The 25,073-nt window shown below is 44.4% G+C and overlaps 1 long non-coding RNA gene across 1 annotated transcript; it reads left to right on the top strand.

Moving 5' to 3' along the window:
* The first annotated feature begins 24,258 nt into the window (after positions 1 to 24,258).
* On the top strand, positions 24,259 to 25,071 carry LOC139532146 (uncharacterized). The gene is made up of 2 exons (XR_011666511.1): positions 24,259 to 24,416; positions 24,683 to 25,071. It is a non-coding gene; the product is annotated as an uncharacterized lncRNA (long non-coding RNA).
* The last annotated feature ends 2 nt before the right edge of the window (positions 25,072 to 25,073 follow it).

Genomic DNA, 25,073 nt, shown 5'->3' with positions numbered 1-25,073 from the left:
ACATCAACAACAGTCACCCACGAAGCATCGTTACCCATCGCTCCACAAAAGCCACAGCCCTTGCAGAGCAAGGGGAACCACTACTTCAAGGTCTCAGAGCAAGTGACGTCACCGATTGAAAGGCTATTAGCGCGCACCACCGCTAACTAGCTGGCCATTTCACATCCGTTACACAAGCTTATAGAGACATATCCCAAGAGACTTGCAGCTGTAATTGCTGCAAAAGGTGGCTCTACAAAGTATTGACTTTGGGGGATGAATAGTTATGCACGCTCAAGTTTTCAGTTTTTTTGTCTTATTTCTTGTTTGTTTCACAAAAATATATATTTTGCATCTTCAAAGTGGTAGGCATGTTGTGTAAATCAAATGATACAAACCCCCCAAAAATCTATTTTAATTCCAGCTTGTAAGGCAACAAAAAAAGGAAAAATGCCAAGGGGGTGAATACTTTCGCAAGCCACTGTACTTTCAATTTAGGTCCAATTAAGACCTACACAACCAGGTGAAGGGGAGTTCCTAATTAGTCAATGACCTTAAACGATCAGTCAAATACAAGGGAGGAGCGAAAACCCACAGACACACAGCCCTTGGGGACTGGAGTTTGACATGTGGTCTAGGCCAATGTCATCTGGTTGAAACGTGCTGATACCACACGTTGGTTACCTCCATTTCTTTGTAGTATGGCCCCTGTAGCCCTATGTGTGTCACGTTCCTGACCGGTTTTCTGTTATTTTGTATGTGTTAGTCGGTCAGGGCGTGAGTTTGGGTGGGCAGTCTATGTTATGTGTTTCTATGTTGGTAAAGGGTGACCTGATATGGTTCTCAATTAGAGGCAGGTGGTTTTCATTTCCTCTGATTGAGAGCCATATTAAGGTAGGTGTTTTCACATTGATTGTTGTGGGTGGTTGTCTCCTGTGTCTGTGTTTGTTGCGCCACACGGGACTGTCTCGGTTTGTTTGTACGTTCGTTCTTTTGTGTAGTCATTTTCCTGTTCGTGAGTTCTTCGTTGTATGTAAGTTCGCATGTCCAGGTCTGTCTACGTCGTTTGTTATTTTGTTAGTTATTCAAGTATAGTTCATTTTTGTCTTGTTCAATAAATTCATTATGTCCTATGACAACGCTGCGTTTTGGTTCAATCCATGCTCCTCCTCGTCCGAGGAGGAGGAAGATGAAGAAGATCGTTACAATGTGACTGGTGCAGGTCAGAGGTTTTAGTTCTGCAGGATCTGCCGTTTACAGAAAACGGAAACAAGAGAGACCTCGTTTGAGTACCAAATTGCACCCTATTCCCTATATAGTGCGACCATGCCCCATTGGGCTCTGGACAAAAGTGGTGCACTATATAGGGAATAGGGTGCCGGGAATAGGGTGCCATTTTGGGCTCAGTCCTCCTCTTCAGCTGTTATTCTCTGACATCTAGGTATTCCCTGGTTAGTGTCAGTTCAGGTTATCATTTTCCCATGTAGCCACTACATTTATACAGTATCAGCAGCACCAAGGTCTAATAGCCTAAGGCTACATTCATGAATCTGACTCAAACTGATGCCAGGCTGCCTCAAGACACTCGTTTTGTGCATACTGTACATGCATCGTGATATGCATAGCAGTTTTTGATCTTTGATTCACTGCCACAAATTCACCCATCAATCTTGCTGCATATGGGAGTGAGCGCAGTAAGAGTCCTAAGGAGAGAGGAGAGTCTCATAACTCTCCTTCACAAGATGCCATCAATCTTACTCACAACACAGGCATTACTAAGTCATTTCAGGCCCCATTCTGTAAAGGCCAGGATGAGTTAACTAGGGTATGAGAGAGAAAGAGAGAGAGAGAGAGATCTGTTGTCTTTCACCTCCCCCCCCCAAGAGTCCTGTCACGTCATGAGTGTATATGATATGATCAGATGATTGTTTGGGATTGGGGTTGATTCTTCTCTGAGCTCAGCTGAAATCATCCAGAGAAACTCAAACTCAACCTCCTAGTTTGTTTTATGCTTGATGAGTTACAGAAGACAGTAGTAGTGTATCATAATTGCTTTTGTGTACAAGATATATGGTCCAAATGGTGTCCAATATTTGTCTAGGTCAGCAGTTGGGTGGGCGTATTGTAAATGGAATGGGCCAGAGGAAAGCTTTCTCTCAGAACGTCCCCGGACATAAAAGTTCATATCCTAGATCCATGCCATCATAATGCGGCTGAACTTGCAAAAGCCCTCTGCCTTCATGACAGAACACTGGGGCAAGTGACTCAGAATAAAGCTCTCTTTTTCTCTTCCTACAGATATCATGTTTAGAGGCAGGTGGATCAGACTTTGCAATGAGAGCAGGAAGGCGTCAGTACAATGCCCCCTCTCAGTCTCAGTGCTCCCAGTATTAACTAGTCATTTGGCAGGAATGTGAGATGTGAGCGCAAAGCAGAGCTACCCCCTTGGCTCCCTGTCAACAGTAGGATAGACCAATCCCACCACACACACACACACAATCCAGGTGGAGCCTGGTGAAAGCACTGGCTGTTCTGTAACCTCCAGAAGAATTCACTGCATGGGTAAAAGAGATACTCAGAATCCTACAGTGGTTTACTGGGCTGTGCGCTTCATCAAAGGGGTATACTACAAAGCAGGATCAATGAGGAATAACTATCGATTTTCTGGTTCATTAAGAAAGCTAAATGTAGATATGTTTTTTTGGGGGGGTTGTTGAGTCAATTAGACCATGCCCATTTCAAGCTTATCTTTCTAAAAAATAAAGTTATTTCAGAATATTTAGTTAGCTGGCTCATTCATTGATCTTGCTTTGGTGTATACCCCACTGGTTGTTTCACTTCATTCACCGCAGACATATTGCAATATTGCAATGATCTGACCCTTGAGGTAGGGATTCTTCAGGTGTTTAAGCGTTCAACTCTTCCTAGTTTAGACAATACAGTGTTTTGAGCTGTTTTGGTTCTGCACATTACTAAGGAATGGTAATCATGGGTTGATTGTTGAGTCTAAGTCAATCTCTTTCATTTTTATTTTTTTTACATAATAATAGAGTAGTTCGTTCCTCTAGGTCTAGGTGAGCTGTTGGGTGAGCGTATTGTAAATGGAATGGGACGGAGGAAAGCTTGCTCTCAGAACGTCCCCGGACATGAAAGTTCATATCCTAGACCTAGATCCATGCCCACCATAATGCAGCTGCACTTGCAAAAGCTCTCTGCTGTCACAAGTGTAGACAGGAGTAGGCAAGAGGCAGTCACAGGTTTAGAACGACTGAGTTTATTAAAGCACTATATATATATATATATATATATATATATATATATATATATATATATATATAAAAGCGGGACGAAACCCAAAGTGCAAAATAATAAAGTACTCAGGAAATAGTAGGAGAGATTCCTCTCAGGAAAACAAGCAACTGTAACGTCTGCGTCCAACTCACACTCCCAAACACTTAGATCCCCGGAACGCAGCCCACTTTCCAGCTCACTCTCCAGATCCCAATCACCGGAATTCTAATCACCTGTTCACACACCTGCATGTCATCATCCCACACTATTTAGTTCAGTTCCTTGCACCCCATCACTGTGAGGTATTGTTTGTTTTGAAAAAGACACACTTTTTCAGAGCGCTGGTTTTTTCCCCATCCTTCTCTCCTCCCATGTATGATCGTTTTTGCCTGCCTCACTCATGACGCCCTTTGCCTATGCCCTGCCTGTACTGTTGCCATTTTTGGACCTACCGTGTATGACCTTCTGCCTGCCCCTGGACCCAGCTACCTGCCTCCTCCCATGGTCCCTTTCATTAAACACCTGCTGCGCTCTGTGCTAGAAACCAGCTCTCTGTCTCCCTCGTGTTCATTACAGCAACATTTACAATGACCGACAAAGACAAATGACAGAGGGAGTGTATATATAGAGTGGAATTGGAACCAGGTGTGTGTGTAATGATGACGAGACAAGTCCGGGGTTGATGAGTGAAGGGTGTTTGCCAGCAGCAGGTGCAGCAGCAGCTATAAGGCTGGCGACGCCGAACGCCTGAGCTGGACAGACGGAGGAGCCAAAGCGAAGGCTGGTGTGACATCTACCTTCGTGACAGAACACGGGGGCAAGTGACTCAGAATTAAGCTCTCTTTTTCTCTTCCTACAGATATCATGTTTAGAGGCAGGTGGATCAGACTTTGCAAGGAGAGCAGGAAGGCGTCAGTACAATGCCCCCTCTCAGTCGTCCCAGCATTAACTAGTCATTTGGCAGGAATGTGAGATGTGAGCGCAGAGCAGAGCTACCCCCTTGGCTCCCTGTCAACAGCAGGGATGATTGTTGCGCTTAAGTCAATCTTTTTTTACATAATGAGAGCAGTTCGTTCCTCAATCAAGAGTTGCACACCCTTTTGCCCTCAGAACCTGAGTGTCAAAAGCCTTCCACAGAGATGCTGGCCCATGTTGACCGCATTGCTTCCCACAGTTGTGTCAAGTTGACTGGATGTCCTTTGGGTGGTGGACAAGTCATGAAACACACGGGAAACTGTTGAGCATGAAAAACCCAGTAGCGTTGCAGTTCTTGACACACTCAAACCGGTGCACCTGGCACCTACTACCATACCCTGTTCAAAGGCACTTTGTCTTGCCCATTCACCCTCTGAATGGCACACATACACAATCCATCAATTGTCTGAAGGCTTCTTTAACCTGTCTCCTCCCCTCCGCCTACACTGATTGAAGTGGATTTAAAATGTGACCTCAATAATGGATCATAGCTTTCACCTGGATTCACCTGGTCAGTCTGTCATGGAAAGAGCATGTGTTCCTAATGTTTTGTACACTCAATGTAATATACAGTCAGGTTTCATAAGTACTTGGACAGTGACACAATTTGCATCATTTTGAGAAGAGAAGAGTATGGAGAAGGGAAGGAACTGCTCATGATCTGAAGCATACCACCTCCTCTGTGAAACATGGTGGAGGTCCACCTGCACTGTGAAGTGCCATTCAATGAGTTTTGAAACATTTGGCTGAATCTGAGCAGATAATATAGCCCTTAACACTTCAGAATTCATCCTGCTGCTTTTGTCAGCAGTCACAGCATCAATAAATCCAAGGGAACCAGTTCCATTGGCAGCCATACATGACCACGCCATAACCCTACCTCCACCCTGTTTCACAGAGGAGGTGGTATGCTTCGGATCATGAGCAGTTCCTTCCCTTCTCCATACTCTTCTCTTCTCATCATTCTGGTACAAGTTGACCTTTGTCTCATCTCTCCATAGGATGTTGTTCCAGAACTGTACATGCTTTTTTAGATGTTGTTTGGCAAACTCTAATCTGAACTTCCTGTTTTTGAGGCTTACCAATGGTTTACATCTTGTGGTAAACCTCTCTATATTTACTCTGGTGAAGTCTTCTCTTGCTTTGCTTTATCTTGGCCAGGTCTCAGTTGTGAATGGGAACTTGTTCCCAACTAGCTTACCTGGTTAAATAAAGGTTAAATAAAAAAAAATGGTTGTCTTTGACACAGATATGCCTACCTCCTGGAGGGTGTTCTTCATCTGGACAACTGTTGTGAAGGGGTTTTTCTTCACCAGGGAAATAATTATTCTGTCATTCACCGCAGTTGTTTTCCGTGGTCTTCCGGGCTTTTTGGTGTTCCTGAGTTCACCAGCGCGTTCTTTCTTCATAAGAATGTACCAAAATGTAATGTTTTCGCTGTCTCTCTGATGAGTTTGTTTTGATTTCTCAGCCTAATGATGGCTTGCTTCACTGGCAGCGACAGCTCTTTGGACTTCATATTGAGGGTTAACAGGAACAGATTCCAAATGCAAATGCCACACTTGAAGTCAACTCTAGACCTTTAATCTGCTTACTTGTAAATGAACTAATGAGGGAATAACACACACCTGGCCATGGAACAGCTGAGCAGCCAATTGTCCAATTACTTTTGGTCCCTTAAAAATGGGGGGAGGGGCACATATAAAAGTGCTGTAATTCCTACACCGTTCACCCAATTTGGATGCAAATACCCTCAAATTAAAGCTGAAAGTCTTTCAGCTCATCGTCACGATTTAATTTCAATGTGTTGTTCTCGAAAATATGCTGTGGTAGACAGCTAAAATAATAATAACTTGGTCAATATCCAAATATTTACGGACCTGACTGTATGCTATACTGTAGATGCATCTCTATCCTCCTCTCTCATATGAAAGGGAGGAAAGAAATCCTTCAACAGGAAGAGCTTAAGATGTGTTTATTACCCCTGCTGCGTAGGTGGTAGCCTGTTTCTCTCCCTCTGTCTTTGTCAATTATTTCTGATGTGACACTAAAAGAAGGCATGGGATGAATAATGAGGAGCTTGGCATGCAGACGTATGCTGAACGGAAATCCGATTTGCAGGGATGGGAATGTAATAGTCGTTCAAAAAAAGGGCAGCCGTACATAAGACGACATAGAAACATGAGAAATGTGGAAGTTGGAAGGGAGGCTCGTGATCCTTTTACGTCATTGAAATCGAAGACAAGTGGATTGGAAGAGAATACGCACACACACACACACACACACACACACACACACACACACACACACACACACACACACACACACACACACACACACACACACACACACACACACACACACACACACACACACACACACACACACTGCAGTAGAAGGATCCCTGAGGGTGCAGCACACCCACCTCTCTGCAGGGACACGCTGAGCAGTAAGTAAATGTAAAGGGGGATCTACAGCGTCATATAAACAACAGCTGCTGGGCTTTGCTGCCCAAAGGTAAATTCAATTACAGGTATTCGGCAGGCAGAGTGCTGCAGGAAAATGAGAGAGACTGGCATCCCTTCAGATAATGAATGAACCCCCTGGGTTAGACTACACACACACGCACAGGCACGCACACACACACACACACACACACACACACACACACACACACACACACACACACACACACACACACACACACACACACACACACACACACACACACACACACACACACACACACACACACACACACACACACACACACACACCTCTGTTTGCTGCCACCAAATGCCTTTACGTGGGCAGAGAGGAGTCTGGGATATGCTTCCCCTTCACACCAACACAGTGGGAATGATACTATTACAGCAACCAGCTCTGAGGGCTGAGGTAAGGGAACCGGGAAGGGAGTGTAACCTCAGCAACCACCATAAGCTCACCATATGCAGAGAGGTGTGATCCAATAATAACTTGATTGACTGCAGATCCAGAGTGTATGTATTTGCATATGGGTGCAATGTGGTCTTCGGGTAGGCCTATAATCTTTTGATCCTCAATGTTCTGTCTGTCTTTTCTGTTGGTCCCCTTCATCCTAATGCTGATCATTCCATTGAGTGACATGAAACAAGTGAGCACACAGGAGCTTCTATTATATTAACCCTTTCAAATCTATATAGATTTAATGCTTCCTATATTTCACGGTGGTTGTAATTTAACAGATGGTATCTTAGGTACTTTTAATATCACTCTAGCCATTATTGTTTGTGGATTTTAATTCCCAGATATGATTTTAAGGTATGTGTAAAATTCCATGTCTGGCATGCAATCACAACAACACAATGCCCTAAAGTTTTCTTTGGCCAATTCCCTTTTCTGTCTGAAGGGCACAATTGTGTATCTTTTGTAAAAAATTTAAAACAGAGAGAAACTATGAGAGAGCTATGTTCAGTAAACAAAGCAAAGTACCGTATCTTGAATGTAGTCGACTAGCGTCATGCATCAGGGCGGAGCTTTATGAATGTAAATGAAAGACTCGAACGCGTTATCGTCTGTCATCGGGATGCCTATATTTTCGCAAAAGCTTCCCTCTCTGTGGCTTATTAATGATACCATGTTGCTGTGGAGGGGTAAAAGCATGTCATTTACATCCTACAAGCCTGAAGCCTCAACACCGCTGAATTTCCCCCAGATGAAATTGTACAGCAGAGGACAGTAATTCAGAGGGTAGTATGTCTAGATCTGGGTGCACTCACACTCAACACGAGTCCCAGCGGGGTTGGAGAGAGGCTGTGAGAGAGAGATTATATAGTGACTGACTCTAGCGGTGTGAGACGAGACAGTACCCCATACCCCCATGAACTATTATCATTAAGCATTACCTCTCTGGATAGAGCACTGCACAATGCAGAATGGGGATGGTGGTTGGTGTTCCACAATCACAGAAGTGTTTATCAAAACCAACCAACCCCCGCCATGTAGCTCTCAGTGCTGCCCTATCTTGACCACGTCTGATGCGGCTGAGCCTTAAAGCCACCATCCAAAGCCCCTTTAATATGTGTAAACAGAAAGTTCGGGCTGTAACTCTGAGATGAGGAGAGCTGGAGTGTATTCATTAGCCATCAAAACCGACTGAAACCGGGAGGGACTACATGAACTTGTCCAATAAGAAACGCTTGTTTTCGTTTTCCATTGCAAAGCGTTTTGCTACGGCGTGCCCTAATGAACACGACCCTGGATAGCTACTGTAGCTACTGCAGCTGGAGCAACTCAGACCCTGCAGGCCTGCCCTACCCACAGCTCACAGGACCAGGCTGTGCAAACACCTGCAGCCCCACATCAAACAGCAACCCTCATAGGACAGCCCATGAGAAGGACCTGAGAACTGGGAAAGCCTCAGGGCAAAGTCTGGACTAGATTACGAGATCACTCTGATCCTATAGGTCTAATGGGCTTTGCTACTGGTCCCCCCTGTTATTCACTTCACCCTCTGATCATGTAGCTTCCAGGCTTTCCCAAGGTGAGATGTTACTTCTCAAGACCAAAGGCTTGGGTTGGGCAGGTAGAACAAGAGCCGTAGCTCTGTAAAGGGCTCTGAGTAGAACTACAGTATGTAGCAGTATGATAGGCACTCCTTCGGTACACAAAACGTATCAGCAAGAACTGTTGACGACTTTGCATGTTCCAAATATGTTCCAGGAACAGATTGTCAATGTGAGGGAATTTTGTATACATACTGTATATCAACAGTTGTCTCACATGGAACTGACACTGTATGTACACCTATAGCAGCTGGGTTCTACCAGATACTCTGGACTGCCAGGTTTATTGAGTTTCTTTGTAGTTTTGATCTTTTATAGTATATTAAATCTTCAAAGAAATATCCATGCAGGCTTTCCTCTTATTTTTACATCATAAACTCTGAGCTCTTTGAATAAATCTAGAAAAAAAGCCTGTGATTGAGAAATATTTACCACTCTCTCTCTTTCTCTGTCTTGTCTGATCAGGGTCTCAAAGCACTGGTACTTTTCACTCCATCTCTCCATCTCTCTCTCTCTCTCTCTCTCTCTCTCTCTCTCTCTCTCTCTCTCTCTCTCTCTCTCTCTCTCTCTCTCTCTCTCTCTCTCTCTCTCTCTCTCTCTCTCTCTCTCTCTCTCTCTCTCTCTCTCTCTCTCTCTCTCTCTCTCTCTCTCTCTCTCTCTCTCTCTCTCTCTCTCTCTCTCTCTCTCTGCACTTCAGTTCTTATTTAACATGCTCGTGCACTGGCTGGCTGCTGCCATTAAACTGTTCTCATCTGAGCTAAATGAATTACAAATGGTCCCTGGCAGTGACCGTTTTGCCTCTTGCTACTTTCTCTCACTTTACAATATCTTCATTCCCTTTCTGACTCAATAACTCGGGGTAGGCTATCTGTTTTCAGCCTTGAATCCTAGACGTCATAACTGAGAATACGAGGGACAGTTTGAGAGAAAGAGCAAGAGAGAGCGAGTAGTAGAGCACTGCTCAAAGACTCTGTGATTGTAAATGCCACGACTGAGGCCTCTGTTTTGCGTCTCTGTTTGAACGCTTTGAACGCTTTGAACAGCCTAACAGCCTTCACCTCAGCTGAAGATTTATAGGTTAGATTTGAGTGAGGGCGGGGAAGGGAACGCTCTCTAGCTAGCCACACGCAAGAGCTTTAATTAGTAAGTAATGCAGATCTGAGGTGCCTTCAGTTTGATTGAATGTTTGCTACATTGCATAACGATTTCTACTGAATGACACGTTCCCCCAAAACACTCTTGTACTTTCTTGAACAGACTTTGAGGTACATTTGCTCCATTTGGTGGGTGAGGCGGGCGTGGCTTGAAACAATGAGTGATGTATTTAAAGGGAAGCAGTACATTTTGAACCCCCAGCCCAACCCAACCCAACCCAACCCAACACCTCCCTGTTTTTCAACTGGTCATTCAGTACAGCACTGTTTCATTTTATTTGAACATTCCACTACGTGTTTGCGTACTTGAACGCAGCCCAGATCTGTGTCTTGTTGGATTTGCAGCTGTTTCACCCCGGGAGAGAAGCTAAGACCATACATACATACATATGTGGTGGAATGGGAAGCAGATGGGATTTGGAAGGAGTGATGGGCTAATGGAAGGAGGAAACAACTATGCCAGGGTGATAGATTGTAACGTTTCCGTGACACTGGCCCATAGGGGCATGCCTACAATACAGGGACCTTGTTACGCTATGCCATACACGTGAACAACACTGCCAGCCTGAGAGAAACCGTATATATCGTTTTTAAGTTCGAAAAGTAGATGTTTGAACTGTGGTTGAGCGAGACTCAACGGACACAGTGGGCGAGACACAACATGAGCAGTCGAGTACTAATCTCAGTATGCCTGTGTGTGCTGGGCTAATCCCAGTCATCCCAGAGGAGAGAAGCCTTCCACAGCCTTACAGCACCATGCATTAGCAGCACTGTGATGAGCGTTCCAGGTGGCACGCTGCCCATGATCATTCCCCAGCAGGGAGCCAGCATGGAGCCAGTTGCAGTCTGGGGCTCATCCATAAACATGAAGCCTAGTCCCACTGGGCATCCATGGTGGTGCCCCACCACCACTACTCACTCAGCACCCAAAAGTCTCTGCCCTGTCCTTCACCACTTAACATTGCTTTAAGGGTTATTTTGATGTAAGTCTCCCCTTCATTTAAATCATGTTTCCCCTTCATTTCAATTCCAGAGTATTGGCTGAGTAGTAACACCACTGGGTTAAAATCCCCAGTCTGGATTCCTGAGAGGGTTCGCTTCTTAAAGTGACGGAAAGAAATGAAGGAAAGAGGTTTTCAAGTCAAATTCAGAGTCGTGATCTTCGCTCAACCCTCTTGGTGAAGTCAGACTGAATTAGAAACGAGCTGAGAACGTAAATCCATCTGACTGTGCTCTAGTCGTCTGAGCATTATGTAACTGTGTTCTGCAGTCCTGATCCTATCTTCAAAGTTGACTGTTGAATCAGCATGTAAGACACCACATTAGACACAGCAGCATGGCTTAAATCGCTCAGATCTCCTAGCTGAGTAACCAAAGACAGAAGCTAGACTGTACTGTATGTACACTGATGTTGTTTTAGGTAGGGTACACCCAGTATCAGATTAAAAGGAATAATATCAATGTGAAAAAAGGAATAGAACATTGATGTGGTACCTAGCTTACCATAACATTATTCTCTCTCCCTACTCACACAAATAACCTAGAAGAAGCTCCTTTTCAGCTGACATGCTAATTGTATGTATGGTTTGGGGCTTATCTACAGCAACACCTGGTACACGAAGTCATGAACTCGATGGGGTCACTTTAACGAATGAATAGATTCATTCGTTAATACTAATTTCTGTGTCTTGTCATACAGAATTATTTGAACACCATTTTCTTGTGAAAGTGCTCTCAGTGCATTCCTCATGCTCAGTCCCCCGGGACTGACCTGTCCTACAGAGCAGCAGAGAAGAGAGGGACCTGGCAACGAAACAACAGCCCACAGACAGGAAGCATAGTCTAGGTCAGCATGACTGGGAGACAATGTGCTGCTGAAGAGACAGAGAGAGACAGAGACAGAGACAGAGACAGAGACAGAGACAGAGACAGAGACAGAGACAGAGAGAGAGAGAGAGAGAGAGAGAGAGAGAGAGAGAGAGAGAGAGAGAGAGAGAGAGTCTGAAACTATATTTGATTTCCAAAAGCCAAGAAGAAAAATACATGACACTACTTTATAAGGACTGAATAGTAACATATTTCTGCCAAGCTTGATACAGCTTCAACTAGCACTTAAGTGTCAAGTGAGAGGTGTCAAAGCCCATTAGCCCAACAATGGCAGGAGAGTCGAATAGTCTACCCCAACCAAATGGAGAGGCCTTAGAAGCTGCCTCCCGCTGCTCAGAAGTAATTAGAATACAGTACCCTGTGCATGTAAAAAATGACAAAACAAGAAAAGATCACAAAATGAAGCTCCTTATGGAAAATCAAGAGACACTTTTTGCTGACTATTACAAAAATGGGAACATCAGCAACCTTATCTTCCACACAAACCATCCCCAGGCATGGCACAGTGCTATATTAGCACACTACCCCTCTGTTAAGAGAGGGGGGGTTAACGAGGGGTGGAAACTCAGGATTCTTGACAACGAGGACGAGGAGTCAGCTAATATAAACCTATATAAGTCTGGAACAGTATTGGTACAGGGCAACCACAAACAGTTTCAGCTGGACTTTCACCTAATCAAAGAATTAGCCCAGCAGGAGAAGCTCTCCCTTGATAAAGATACCCCCACCCCAAGTGGGTCAGACCAAACCTCTTCACCATATAACCCCACAGACGAGCAACCCTCAGCAGACAGTCAACCTCCCAGTACAGAGTACTTCTCCCTCATTGAAATGAAGGATAAATTCACCCAGCTGGAGGTAAGGCAGGTGGAGCTGGAACAGCAGGTGATCACACTCCAGTCAGCACAGACCCAGACAACAGTCCAGCACAACAACACCCCCTTAACCAGACCTGGAGAGCTGGAGGTGGAGAAAGACATATCTGCACTATGGACAGTGGTGAGACAACATCAACAGGAGAAAGAGCAGGAGCAGGAGAAGAACAGAGCACTAGAGGAGAGGATCAGACTGCTGGAGGAGAGGTTGAGGGGGATGGCATATGACAGAGAACAACCCACTAGGGAGGTGGCCATCCCCACAGAGACGCCAGCAGAACAGCCCACCTCAGCACCCGACAAAAGTCTCGACACCACAGCAGAACAGTCCACACCAGACCCTGACCATAGAAACGACATCACAACAGAACAGACAAAAGAAAAACCCCAAGCCCAGCAGCTCTCACCCCCTCTGAGAACCCCCCCTGTCAGCCACCCTGATAGCCCTCCTGACAACCCCCCCACACCCACTGAGGACAAACACAAGACACAGATTGTCCTTCTTATGGACTCAAATGGGAAATATATAGAAGAAAAAAAACTTTTTCCCAAACACAGTGTGCCTAAACTCTGGTGTCCAAACACCCAGCGCGCCCTAGACCTTCTGTCTGAGGACAAACTAGGCTCACCTAGCCACATAATAATACACACAGGCACAAACGACCTGAGAGCACAGCAGGAAAGGGTGGCCACAGCACTGAAGGGAGTGATTGAAAAAGCTTCTTCTACTTTCCCCAACGCACAAGTGGTTATCTCCACCCTGCTACCACGAAAAGACTTCCACCCTGCTACAATACAGCGGGTAAACGCAAGCATTTCCCGTGACTGTGCCTCAAAACCAAATGTTTTTCTGGCCCACCACTCCACCCTGGACTTGAACAGCCTCTATGACCAGGTCCACCTCTACAAGGCAGCAGTGCCCACCTTTGCCCGGACTCTAAAGGACATCGCTCTCAAACAAAGCCCCAACACTTCACACAGGAGCAAGAGATCAATAGACACCCCACCCAGACCAGCGAGACACCCTCCAAGACCTCCAGGACCCCCCCCTGGACCTACACACCCCCCCCACATCAACCATGCCCACACCCAATTTAGGCCCCCTCAGATCAGACCCATGCCACTCCTGCCCACCCCATGCACCCCACCCCCGCAAAGAGGGCATCAACATGGAAGTCACACATACGCCCAGGTAGTGAGCGGGCAAACAGGCCCAACCCCCACTCTTACACTCGCCCAAGCCAACGGCATGTACCAGATGCTCAGCAGGCTCTGCTCACACTTACTGGCCTGAGGCCAAACCCCGACCAACAACATTGGACACTTTATGGAACAAAAAGCCTTCACTATATCATCCTGGAATATCCAAGGCCTGAGGTCATCTGCCTTTGGCCTAAAGAGCAGGAACCCGGACTTCACCAAAGAAATCGGTAATGCAGACATTGTCATCCTGCAAGAAACATGGTATAGAGGAGACGGACCCACTGGTTGCCCTCTAGGTTACAGAGAGCTGGTAGTCCCATCCACCAAACTACCAGGTGTGAAACAGGGAAGGGACTCAGGGGGAATGCTAATTTGGTATAGAGCAGACCTAACTCACTCCATTAAATTAATCAAAACAGGAACATTTTACATTTGGCTAGAAATTCAAAAGGAAATTATCTTAACAGAGAAAAATGTCCTCCTGTGTGCTACCTATATCCTCCCACTAGAATCCCCATACTTTAATGAAGACAGCTTCTCCATCCTGGAGGGGGAAATCAATCATTTCCAGGCCCAGGGACATGTATTAGTCTGTGGCGACCTAAATGCCAGAACTGGACAGGAACCTGACACCCTCAGCACACAGGGGGACAAACACCTACCTGGAGGTGACAGCATTCCCTCCCCCATATGCCCACCTAGGCACAACTATGACAACATAACCAACAAAAACGGGTCACAACTCCTGCAGCTCTGTCGCACGCTGGGTATGTACATAGTCAATGGTAGGCTTCGAGGGGACTCCTATGGTAGGTACACCTATAGCTCATCTCTTGGCAGTAGCACTGTAGACTACTTTATCACTGACCTCAACCCAGAGTCTCTCAGAGCGTTCACAGTCAGCCCACTGACACCCCTATCAGACCACAGCAAAATCACAGTCTACTTGAACAGAGCAATACTCAATCATGAGGCATCAAAGCCAAAGGAACTGAGTAACATTAAGAAATGCTATAGATGGAAGGAATGCAGTTTGGAAACCTACCAAAAAACAATTAGGCAACAGCAAATTCAATCCCTTTTAGACAACTTCCTGGGTAAAACGTTCCACTGCAATAGTGAAGGTGTAAACTTGGCAGTAGAAAATCTTAACAGTATATTTGACCTCTCAGCTTCCCTATCAAATCTAAAAATCTCAAATAGAAAACCGAAGAAAATGAACAACAATGACAAATGGTTTGATAAAGAATGCAAAAATCTAAGAAATAAATTGAGAAACCTGTCCAACCAAAAACATAGAGACCCGGAAAACCTGAGTCTACGCCTTCACTATGGTGAATCACTAAAACAATACAGAAATACACTACGGAAAAAGAAGGAACAGCACGTCAGAAATCAGCTCAATGTAATTGAAGAATCCATAGACTCTAACCAATTCTGGGAAAATTGGAAAACACTAAACAAACAACAACACGAAGAATTATCTATCCAAAATGGAGATGTATGGGTAAACCACTTCTCCAATCTTTTTGGCTCTATAACAAAGAATAAAGAGCAAAAACATATACATGATCAAATACAAATCCTAGAATCAACTATTAAAGACTACCAGAACCCACTGGATTCTCCAATTACCTTGAATGAGTTACAGGACAAAATAAAAACCCTCCAACCCAAAAAGGCCTGTGGTGTTGATGGTATCCTTAATGAAATGATCAAATATACAGACAACAAATTCCAATTGGCTATATTAAAACTCTTTAACATCGTCCTTAGCTCTGGCATCTTCCCCAATATTTGGAACCAAGGACTGATCACCCCAATCCACAAAAGTGGAGACAAATTTGACCCCAATAACTACCGTGGAATATGCGTCAACAGTAACCTTGGGAAAATACTCTGCATTATCATTAACAGCAGACTCGTACATTTCCTCAATGAAAACAATGTACTGAGCAAATGTCAAATTGGCTTTTTACCAAATTACCGTACAACAGACCATGTATTCACCCTACACACCCTAATTGACAACCAAACAAACCAAAACAAAGGCAAAGTCTTCTCATGCTTTGTTGATTTCAAAAAAGCCTTCGACTCAATTTGGCATGAGGGTCTGCTATACAAATTGATGGAAAGTGGTGTTGGGGGTAAAACATACGACATCATAAAATCCATGTACACAAACAACAAGTGTGCGGTTAAAATTGGCAAAAAACACACACATTTCTTCACACAGGGTCGTGGGGTGAGACAGGGATGCAGCTTAAGCCCCACCCTCTTCAACATATATATCAACGAATTGGCGCGGGCACTAGAACAGTCTGCAGCACCCGGTCTCACCCTACTAGAATCCGAAGTCAAATGTCTACTGTTTGCTGATGATCTGGTGCTTCTGTCACCAACCAAGGAGGGCCTACAGCAGCACCTAGATCTTCTGCACAGATTCTGTCAGACCTGGGCCCTGACAGTAAATCTCAGTAAGACCAAAATAATGGTGTTCCAAAAAAGGTCCAGTCGCCAGGACCACAAATTCCATCTAGACACCGTTGCCCTAGAGCACACAAAAAACTATACATACCTCGGCCTAAACATCAGCACCACAGGTAGCTTCCACAGAGCTGTGAACGATCTGAGAGACAAGGCAAGAAGGGCATTCTATGCCATCAAAAGGAACATAAATTTCAACATACCAATTAGGATCTGGCTAAAAATACTTGAATCAGTCATAGAGCCCATTGCCCTTTATGGTTGTGAGGTCTGGGGTCCGCTCACCAACCAAGATTTCACAAAATGGGACAAACACCAAATTGAGACTCTGCATGCAGAATTCTGCAAAAATATCCTCCGTGTACAACGTAGAACACCAAATAATGCATGCAGAGCAGAATTAGGCCGATACCCACTAATTATCAAAATCCAGAAAAGAGCCGTTAAATTCTACAACCACCTAAAAGGAAGCGATTCCCAAACCTTCCATAACAAAGCCATCACCTACAGAGAGATGAACCTGGAGAAGAGTCCCCTAAGCAAGCTGGTCCTAGGGCTCTGTTCACAAACACAAACACACCCCACAGAGCCCCAGGACAACAGCACAATTAGACCCAACCAAATCATGAGAAAACAAAAAGATAATTACTTGACACATTGGAAAGAATTAACAAAAAAACAGAGCAAACTAGAATGCTATTTGGCCCTAAACAGAGAGTATACAGTGGCAGAATACCTAACCACTGTGACTGACCCAAACCTAAGGAAAGCTTTGACTATGTACAGACTCAGTGAGCATAGCCTTGCTATTGAGAAAGGCCGCCGTAGGCAGACATGGCTCTCAAGAGAAGACAGGCTATGTGCTCACTGCCCACAAAATTAGGTGGAAACTGAGCTGCACTTCCTAACCTCCTGCCCAATGTATGACCATATTAGAGAGACATATTTCCCTCAGATTACACAGATCCACAAAGAATTCGAAAACAAATCCAATTTTGATAAACTCCCATATCTACTGGGTGAAATTCCACAGTGTGCCATCACAGCAGCAAGATTTGTGACCTGTTGCCACAAGAAAAGGGCAACCAGTGAAGAACAAACACCATTGTAAATACAACCCATATTTATGTTTATTTATTTTAACTTGTGTGCTTTAACCATTTGTACATTGTTACAACACTGCATATATATAATATGACATTTGTAATGTCTTTATTGTTTTGAAACTTCTGTATGTGTAATGTTTACTGTTCATTTTTATTGTTTATTTGACTTTTGTATATTATCTACCTCACTTGCTTTGGCAATGTTAACACATGTTTCCCATGCCAATAAAGCCCCTTGAATTGAATTGAATTGAATTGAGAGAGAGAGAGAGAGAGAGAGAGAGAGAGAGAGAGAGAGAGAGAGAGAGAGAGAGAGAGAGAGAGAGAGAGAGAGAGAGAGAGAGAGAGAGAGAGAGAGAGAGAGAGAGAGAGAGAGAGAGAGAGAGAGAGAGAGAGAGAGAGAGAGAGAGAGAGAGAGAGAGAGAGAGAGAGAACAAGGTGACCTGCCTACACCCAAAAAGGCTGTCTGTCAGTCTTCCTCTGGGAGTGTGGAATTTAGTGCACATGGGCAGGATACATTTAACCTTAACCATGCATCTATGAAATCAAAACAAAACTCCACAAACAACATCATGATATTGGAGATTATTTATTTTACTTATTTTACTGCTCATCACATTATGATTTGGCACGGTCTCAGAAAGAAAATTGCTCAAAGGGCAATTGTTGTATATTATAAATGTAAGCTTTCTATATCAATCAATGTGGTAGCCTAACAAGTGATTGGCAATGATTTTGTTGAGAGCATTTAGGTAGGTTAGGTTGTAGTGCCACCCTCTGGTTAGAAGTGCATAGTTTCATTCTCTTTTGTCAAAGTTATGCAAAGAAAATAACATTTAATAGGTTATTTTTCCATTCAGGGCATGATACGATACAAAGATGTTGTCATTCATCGAAATGTATTAGTCCTGTATCGGCACTGTATCGGTTAGTGTTGATTGAATTAAGAGTGCAGTTGTTACACAGCATTAACATTGGGAGGTGGAGTCAAGTTACAGTAGGCTATGCACCCCCAAATGTACTCTCTCCTCTGACTATCGTATCGATTTAAAATCAGTAATTATCTACTGGTTTAGGTGACTGTTGTATATCAACCACTAGGTGAAAAGTTCTACAAAACGGCAGGAACGCAGCTGAATTTGCTTTCGTCAAGGAAGCGTGTGAGGTCACTTGATGATTATTGAGTAGTACCATAATAAAGATATAGAAAACAATTTAACCTCATAAATCTAATTGTGCTAATGGCAAAATGCCCTATTCATAAATGTAAATTCACTAATAGAAAAACACTCTTCTGTGTTTTCTATAAGGAATTCGAGCAGGACATTAAGACCACTCTAGATTCTTCTAATAAGAAATCTGTTATAACAATCAATATGTGTGCATCTGTTAAGGTCTTTGTATAATCTGTCATTTGTTGTAACCCCTAGCATATGTTATCGTTGTCTGTTTGTATACTTCTTGTTTGTATAAAATTTGCTATAAAACTGCATATTTTTCTCTCCGCCCCATGGCAATATGTGTTGTCCCATCTCTGGCCTACTTGGAGGTTGTTGTTTTTTTACACACATCTGAAATAATAAAAGGAGCTGGACAAAGTAATATATACTGAACAAAAATATAAACGCAACATGTAAAGTGTTGGTCCCATGTTTCATGAGCTGAAACAAAAGATCCCAGAAAGGTTCCATATGCACAAAAACCATATTTCTCTCAAATTTTGGGCAGAAATGTGGTTACTCCCTGTTATGGAGTATTTCTCATTTGCCAAGATAATCCATCCAGCTCACAGGTGTGGCATATCAAGAAGCTGATTAAACAGTATGATCATTACGCAGGTGCACCTTGTGCTGGGGACAATAAAAGGCCACTCTAAAATGTGCAGTTTTGTCGCACAACACAATGCCACAGATGTCTCAAGTTTTGAGGGAGCATGCAATTGGCATGCTGACTGCAGGAATGTCCAGCAAAGTTGTTGCCAGATAATTGAATGTTCATTTCTCTACCATAAGCCACCTCCAACGTCATTTTAGAGAATTTAGTATGTCCATCTGGCCTCACAACCGCAGACCATGTGTATGGCGTTGTGTGGGTGAGCGGTTTGCTGATGTCAACGTTGTGAACAGAGTGCCCCATGGTGGTGGTGGGGTTATGGTATGGGCAGACATAAGCTACGGACAACAAACACAATTGCATTTTATAGATGGCAATTTGAATGCAGAGAGGTACTGTGACGAGATCCTGAGACCCATTGTTTTGCCATCCATCTGCTGCCATCACCTCATGTTTCAGCATTATAATGCACTGCCCCATGTCCCTAGGATCTGAACAACAATTCCTGGAAGCTGAAAATGTCCTTCCTTGGCCTGCATACCCACCAGACATGTCACTCATTGAGCATGTTTTGGATGCTCTGGATCGACGTGTACGACCGTGTGTTCGAGTTCCTGCCAATATCCAGCAACTTCGCACAGCCATTGAAGATGAGTGGGACAACATTCCACAGGCTACAATCAACAGCCTGATCAACTCTATGCGAAGGATATGCGTTGCGCTGCATGGGGAAAATGGTGGTCACACCAGATACTGGCTAGTTTTCTGATCCACGTCCCTACCATTTGTTTAAGGTATCTGTGACAAACAGATGCATATCTGTATTCTCAGTCATGTGAAATCCATAGATTAAGGCTTAATGAATTTATTTCAATCAAATTTAGGAGATATACAGTAAGAAAGCTCAGGAAATATTTTTGTTTTTTGGAGAGATATTTGGCCCTTTTTTTTGTTGGCACAAAACTACATTTCAAAATGTATTTGAAAATAGCATAGTAATTTCATACCTTGATTACATTGAGACACGCTACAAGACCATGGTGCTTGCCTACGGAGCTGTGAGGGGAACGGCACCTCAGTACCTTCAGGCTCTGATCAGGCCCTACACCCAAACAAGGGCTCTGCGTTCATCCACCTCTGGCCTGCTCGCCTCCCTACCACTGAGGAAGTACAGTTCCCGCTCAGCCCAGTCAAAACTGTTCGCTGCTCTGGCACCCCAATGGTGGAACAAACTCCCTCACGACGCCAGGACAGCGGAGTCAATCACCACCTTCCGGAGACACCTGAAACCCCACCTCTTCAAGGAATACCTAGGATAAAGCAATCCTTCTGCCCCCCCCCCCCCCTTAAAAGATTTAGATGCACTATTGTAAAGTGGCTGTTCCACTGGATGTCATTAGGTGAATGCACCAATTTGTAAGTCGCTCTGGATAAGAGCGTCTGCTAAATGACTTAAAAGTTAAATGTTATGTTAAATGTGTATTGACCTTACTCACACATTCACTATTCATTGGACAGGAAGTGGGCTTCATAGACACACCAGTGTAGAGAGACTGGCTTTTGTTAACCAGCATGGTGGGTCATGTGGGCCTTATGTTGTTATCCTCATTGTTAAATGGGTATACAGTACCATAGATCCTTATCTGAACGTCATTCACTGTAAATGAGTAATGTCCATATAAACACCATGTATAATCCTAACCTGTAGGAAATGAGAGGTTAGTATGTTAATGACTGTCTCTCTACTCACTGCATTTTACCCCTCCTAACAGAGACATAGATTTCAGTGAAGCTCTCCAGGTTCCAGGTGTGGTGGATGTCATCAGTTCTAAAGACATCCTAGGGAAGAAGTTCAGGATGTTTACAGGCATAGACGAGGACATTCTGGCTCAGAATGAGGTATTGTAGTGCTTCATCGAAGAGACACAACCAGAATCGTACATGTCATATCATGTGTTGTTGTTTTCATACAGTGTATGATATCATCAAAGGCTTGTCCAGTGTGTTGTCACACCGGAACTGAGTAGCCATGCTGTTTATTTACCTCACCCTGTACACTATACTGTGTAATTGCAAAAGTATGTGGACACCTCTTCAAATTGGTGGATTCTGCTATTTCAGCCACACCCATTGCGTGTAAAATCGAGGTGTGTAAAATCGAGCACACAGCCATGTAATCTCCATAGACAAACATTGGCAGTATAATGGCCTTACTGAAGAGCTCAGTGACTTTCAACGTGGCACCGTCACAGGATGCCACCTTTCCAACAAGTCGGTTCTTCAAATTTCTGCCCTGCTAGAGCTGCCCTGGTCAACTGTAAGTGCTGTTATTGTGAAGTGGAAACGTTTAGGAGCAACAATGGCTCAGCCGCGAAGTGTTAGGCTACACAAACTCACAGAACGGGACCGCCTAGTGCTAAAGCGCATATCGCGTAAAAAATCATCTGTCCTTGGTTGCAACACTCACTACCGAGTTCCAAACTGCCTCTGGAAGCAACATTGCCGGGAGCTTCATGAAATGAGTTTCCATGGCTGAGCAGCCGCAGCCTAAGATCACCGTGCGCAATGCCAAGCGTCGGCTGGAGTAGAGTAAAGCTCGCCGCCATTGGACTTTGGAGCAGTGGAAATGCATTCTTTGGAGTGATGAATCACGCTTCACAATCTGGCAGTCCAACGGACTAATCTGGATTTGGTGGATGCCAGGAGAACGCTAACTGTAAAGATTATGTGCTTCCATCTTTGTGGCAACAGTTTGGGGAAGGCCCTTTCCTGTTTCAGCATGACAACGACCCTGTGCACAAAGCAAGGTCTACACATAAATGGTTTGTGGAGATCTGTGTGGAAGAACTTGACTGGCCTGCACAGAGCCCTGACCTCATCGAAAACCTTTGGGATAAATTGGAACGCCGACTGAGTGCCAGACCTAATCGCCCAACCTCACTAATGCTCTTGTGGCTAAATGGAAGCAAGTCCCCGCAGCAATGTTCCAACATCTAATGGAAAGCCTTCCCAGAAGAGTGGCGGCTGTTATATGAGCAAAGGGGGGACCAACTCCCTATTAATGCCCATGATTTTGGAATGAGATCGAGCAGGTGTCCACAAACGTTTGGTCTTGTTTGAAGGCCATTCTCACACAGATGCATGCCTGTTAGTATGTTCACAAACGTTATTGCCAGGTTTATGTACGTCTCTGTTCCTCAGGTGTCATTCGTGGGTCGCATGGTGTGTGCAGTGGTGGCTGACACCAGGAAGCAGGCTAAGAGAGGGGCGGCTGTAGTGAAGATAGGCTGTGAGGATCTGCCAGGCCCAGTGTTCACTCTTGAGAAGGCTATTGAGAAACAGTCCTTCTTTCTGTCCCAGAGGATGATCGAGCGAGGCAATGTGGATGAGGCTTTTGATAAGGTTGACCACATTTATGAAGGTACAGTATGTCTTAGATTCGTGTGCATACTAGGTGTGTCAACCTGGTTCCTATCTTGAGTGTTGTTTGTCCCGGTTACGTCTATGTACTGAGCCATGTTGTAGTCTTGTTGTGGTCTTTAATCTCAGGGGAGATCCGGCTTGGTGGTCAGGAGCATTTTCTACATGGAAACACAGAGCATGGTTGTTGTGCCTTCTGGAGAGGAGGGAGCTCAAAGTTGATCTCTCCTGTCAACACCCAACCTATGCCCAGGTACAGTCAACTCTACTCCCTCAATCTCCATCCCTGAGGATAAGAAAATATCAAGTAGTCACTGTTGAAGTGTAAGTCATTACTCCTAATTGCCAAATGAAATGTTTCCTATCTCTGTCTTTTCTGTAGGAATCCACCGAACAGACTGTTGAGATTCCCTCCAACAAAGTGTCCTGTCATGTGAAGAGAGTTGTCGGAGCGTTTGGAGGGAAATTGATGTGTTGGTTTGAATCCCAGCCGGTTCTGATCTCTCTACCCAGGACTGGTCGGGCCGTACGTTGTGTTCGGGAGAGAGGAGAGGACATACTGATCACTGGGGCCCGCCACCCTTTCCTGGGCAAACACAAGGTGCTCCCCCTCTTAAGGCTTTGTGATGTGACTGACTGTCAGTGCATTTGATGGATCTCTAAGTGGTACTGTAGATTTGACTGATAATGTGTTAATGTCTCCAGGTGGGCTTTATGAAAGATGGGAGGATAATGGCTGCTGATCTACATTAGTATGGCAACTCTGGAAACACTGCAGATGAGTCTTTGTTGGTGAGTCACTCTTCCTCTGCCTTTCACCATTCAATTCTTAACCCCAAGTCCCAAGTCATCCTTGAAACCTAATACCAGACTATGTCTCTATGCTTGTCATAGGCAGTGTCTGAGCTCTTTGCCCCCTCCCTTTCTCCAGGTAATAGAGAGGATTCTCCTTCTCCTGGACAATGCGTACAACATGCTCAACCTTTGCGGTCACTCGGTGGACAAATTAGGACATAATCACCATTTCATACATTTAAATATGCACAATTTGACATTGTTTTCTGCCCATGTCTAGACGGCGAGGACAGACATTTATGGATATTGGAAGGAGCATCAACCCCTCTGTAGACATTGGCCAGATTAAGGGCACCTTCATCTAGGGTTTGGGACTGTACACCATGGAGGAGCTGAAGTTCTCTCCCTCGGGAGTGTTGCACACACGTGGCCCGTCCCAGTACAAGATCCCTGCTGTCTTTGACATACCACTGCAGTTCAACGTCTACCTGCTTTCAGGCTCTGACAACCCACATGCCATCTACTCATCTAAGGTGAGAGAAGGGTGTGTGTGTGACCAGGAAAAACTATAGTTAAACTAGTTATAGCCTTTAACCAAGTCTAACCAAGACCTTTGGGGTCTACAGTAATTTACAGTAGTCCGTAAAGAATGTTCTGTCGAGTTCAATTGGCGATAAAGTAAATCTTCTTCTCTACAGGGCATCGGAGAGCCAGTGCTGTTCCTGGGTAGCTCTTGTGTTCTTCCCCATTAAAGACGCGGTGGCAGCAGCCCATGTAGAGGCTAGTATGGTGGGGCCCTTTACCCTGGACAGCCCTGCTACCCCAGAGAGGACCTGTCTGGCCTGTAACACCCCCTTTACTCAGAAGGTAAGGCGATACCACCAGCCGGTCTCAATTCGCTCCCTACCCCAACCCATAATGCTTGGCCCTAACCCATCAATATTTGCCAATTTGAATAGGGAGTTTTTATACTGCTTCCATAAAAGAGTTAGGGGCAGGGAGAAGGGGTAGGGAGTGAAATGGAATCGTCAAGTCACCAGTTCGATGTACTGTACCTGATTCACATGGGAGCCATGACTGTTTGAAATCCAACTTCCTGCTCAAGAGTAATGTCAACTATTGTTCTTTTCCAGATTCCAGCCAGCAAACCAGGATCATTCCAACCATAGGCTTTGAATATTCCCCGAATTAAAACAACATTATGATTTGTCAATCGACGAGGTGTTGATCACTGCCATAAGGAATAACACCTAATCATAGAATGTTACTAACATAGAAATTCTCTATTTAGCCGAATAAGGATCAATAACACTAGGATTGCACTACTTTAAGTATCAAATTACAGGATAAGCCTACGCTTTTGCTGTCAACCTATACTTTGCTTAAAAAAAACAGGTTTGTATCCAAATTAAATTGGATGCAAAAGGTAGGGTTGTCCAAATGTATGTCCATCCTGTGAATCCGTCCAATGTCACGTATGCCTTATTTCGCTTTCAATAAATTGCACGTTTCTCAACTTGAATA

Source organism: Salvelinus alpinus, chromosome 10, assembly GCF_045679555.1.
Source record: "Salvelinus alpinus chromosome 10, SLU_Salpinus.1, whole genome shotgun sequence".
NCBI lineage: Eukaryota > Metazoa > Chordata > Actinopteri > Salmoniformes > Salmonidae > Salvelinus > Salvelinus alpinus.
This window is presented reverse-complemented; position numbering and strand designations above follow the sequence as displayed.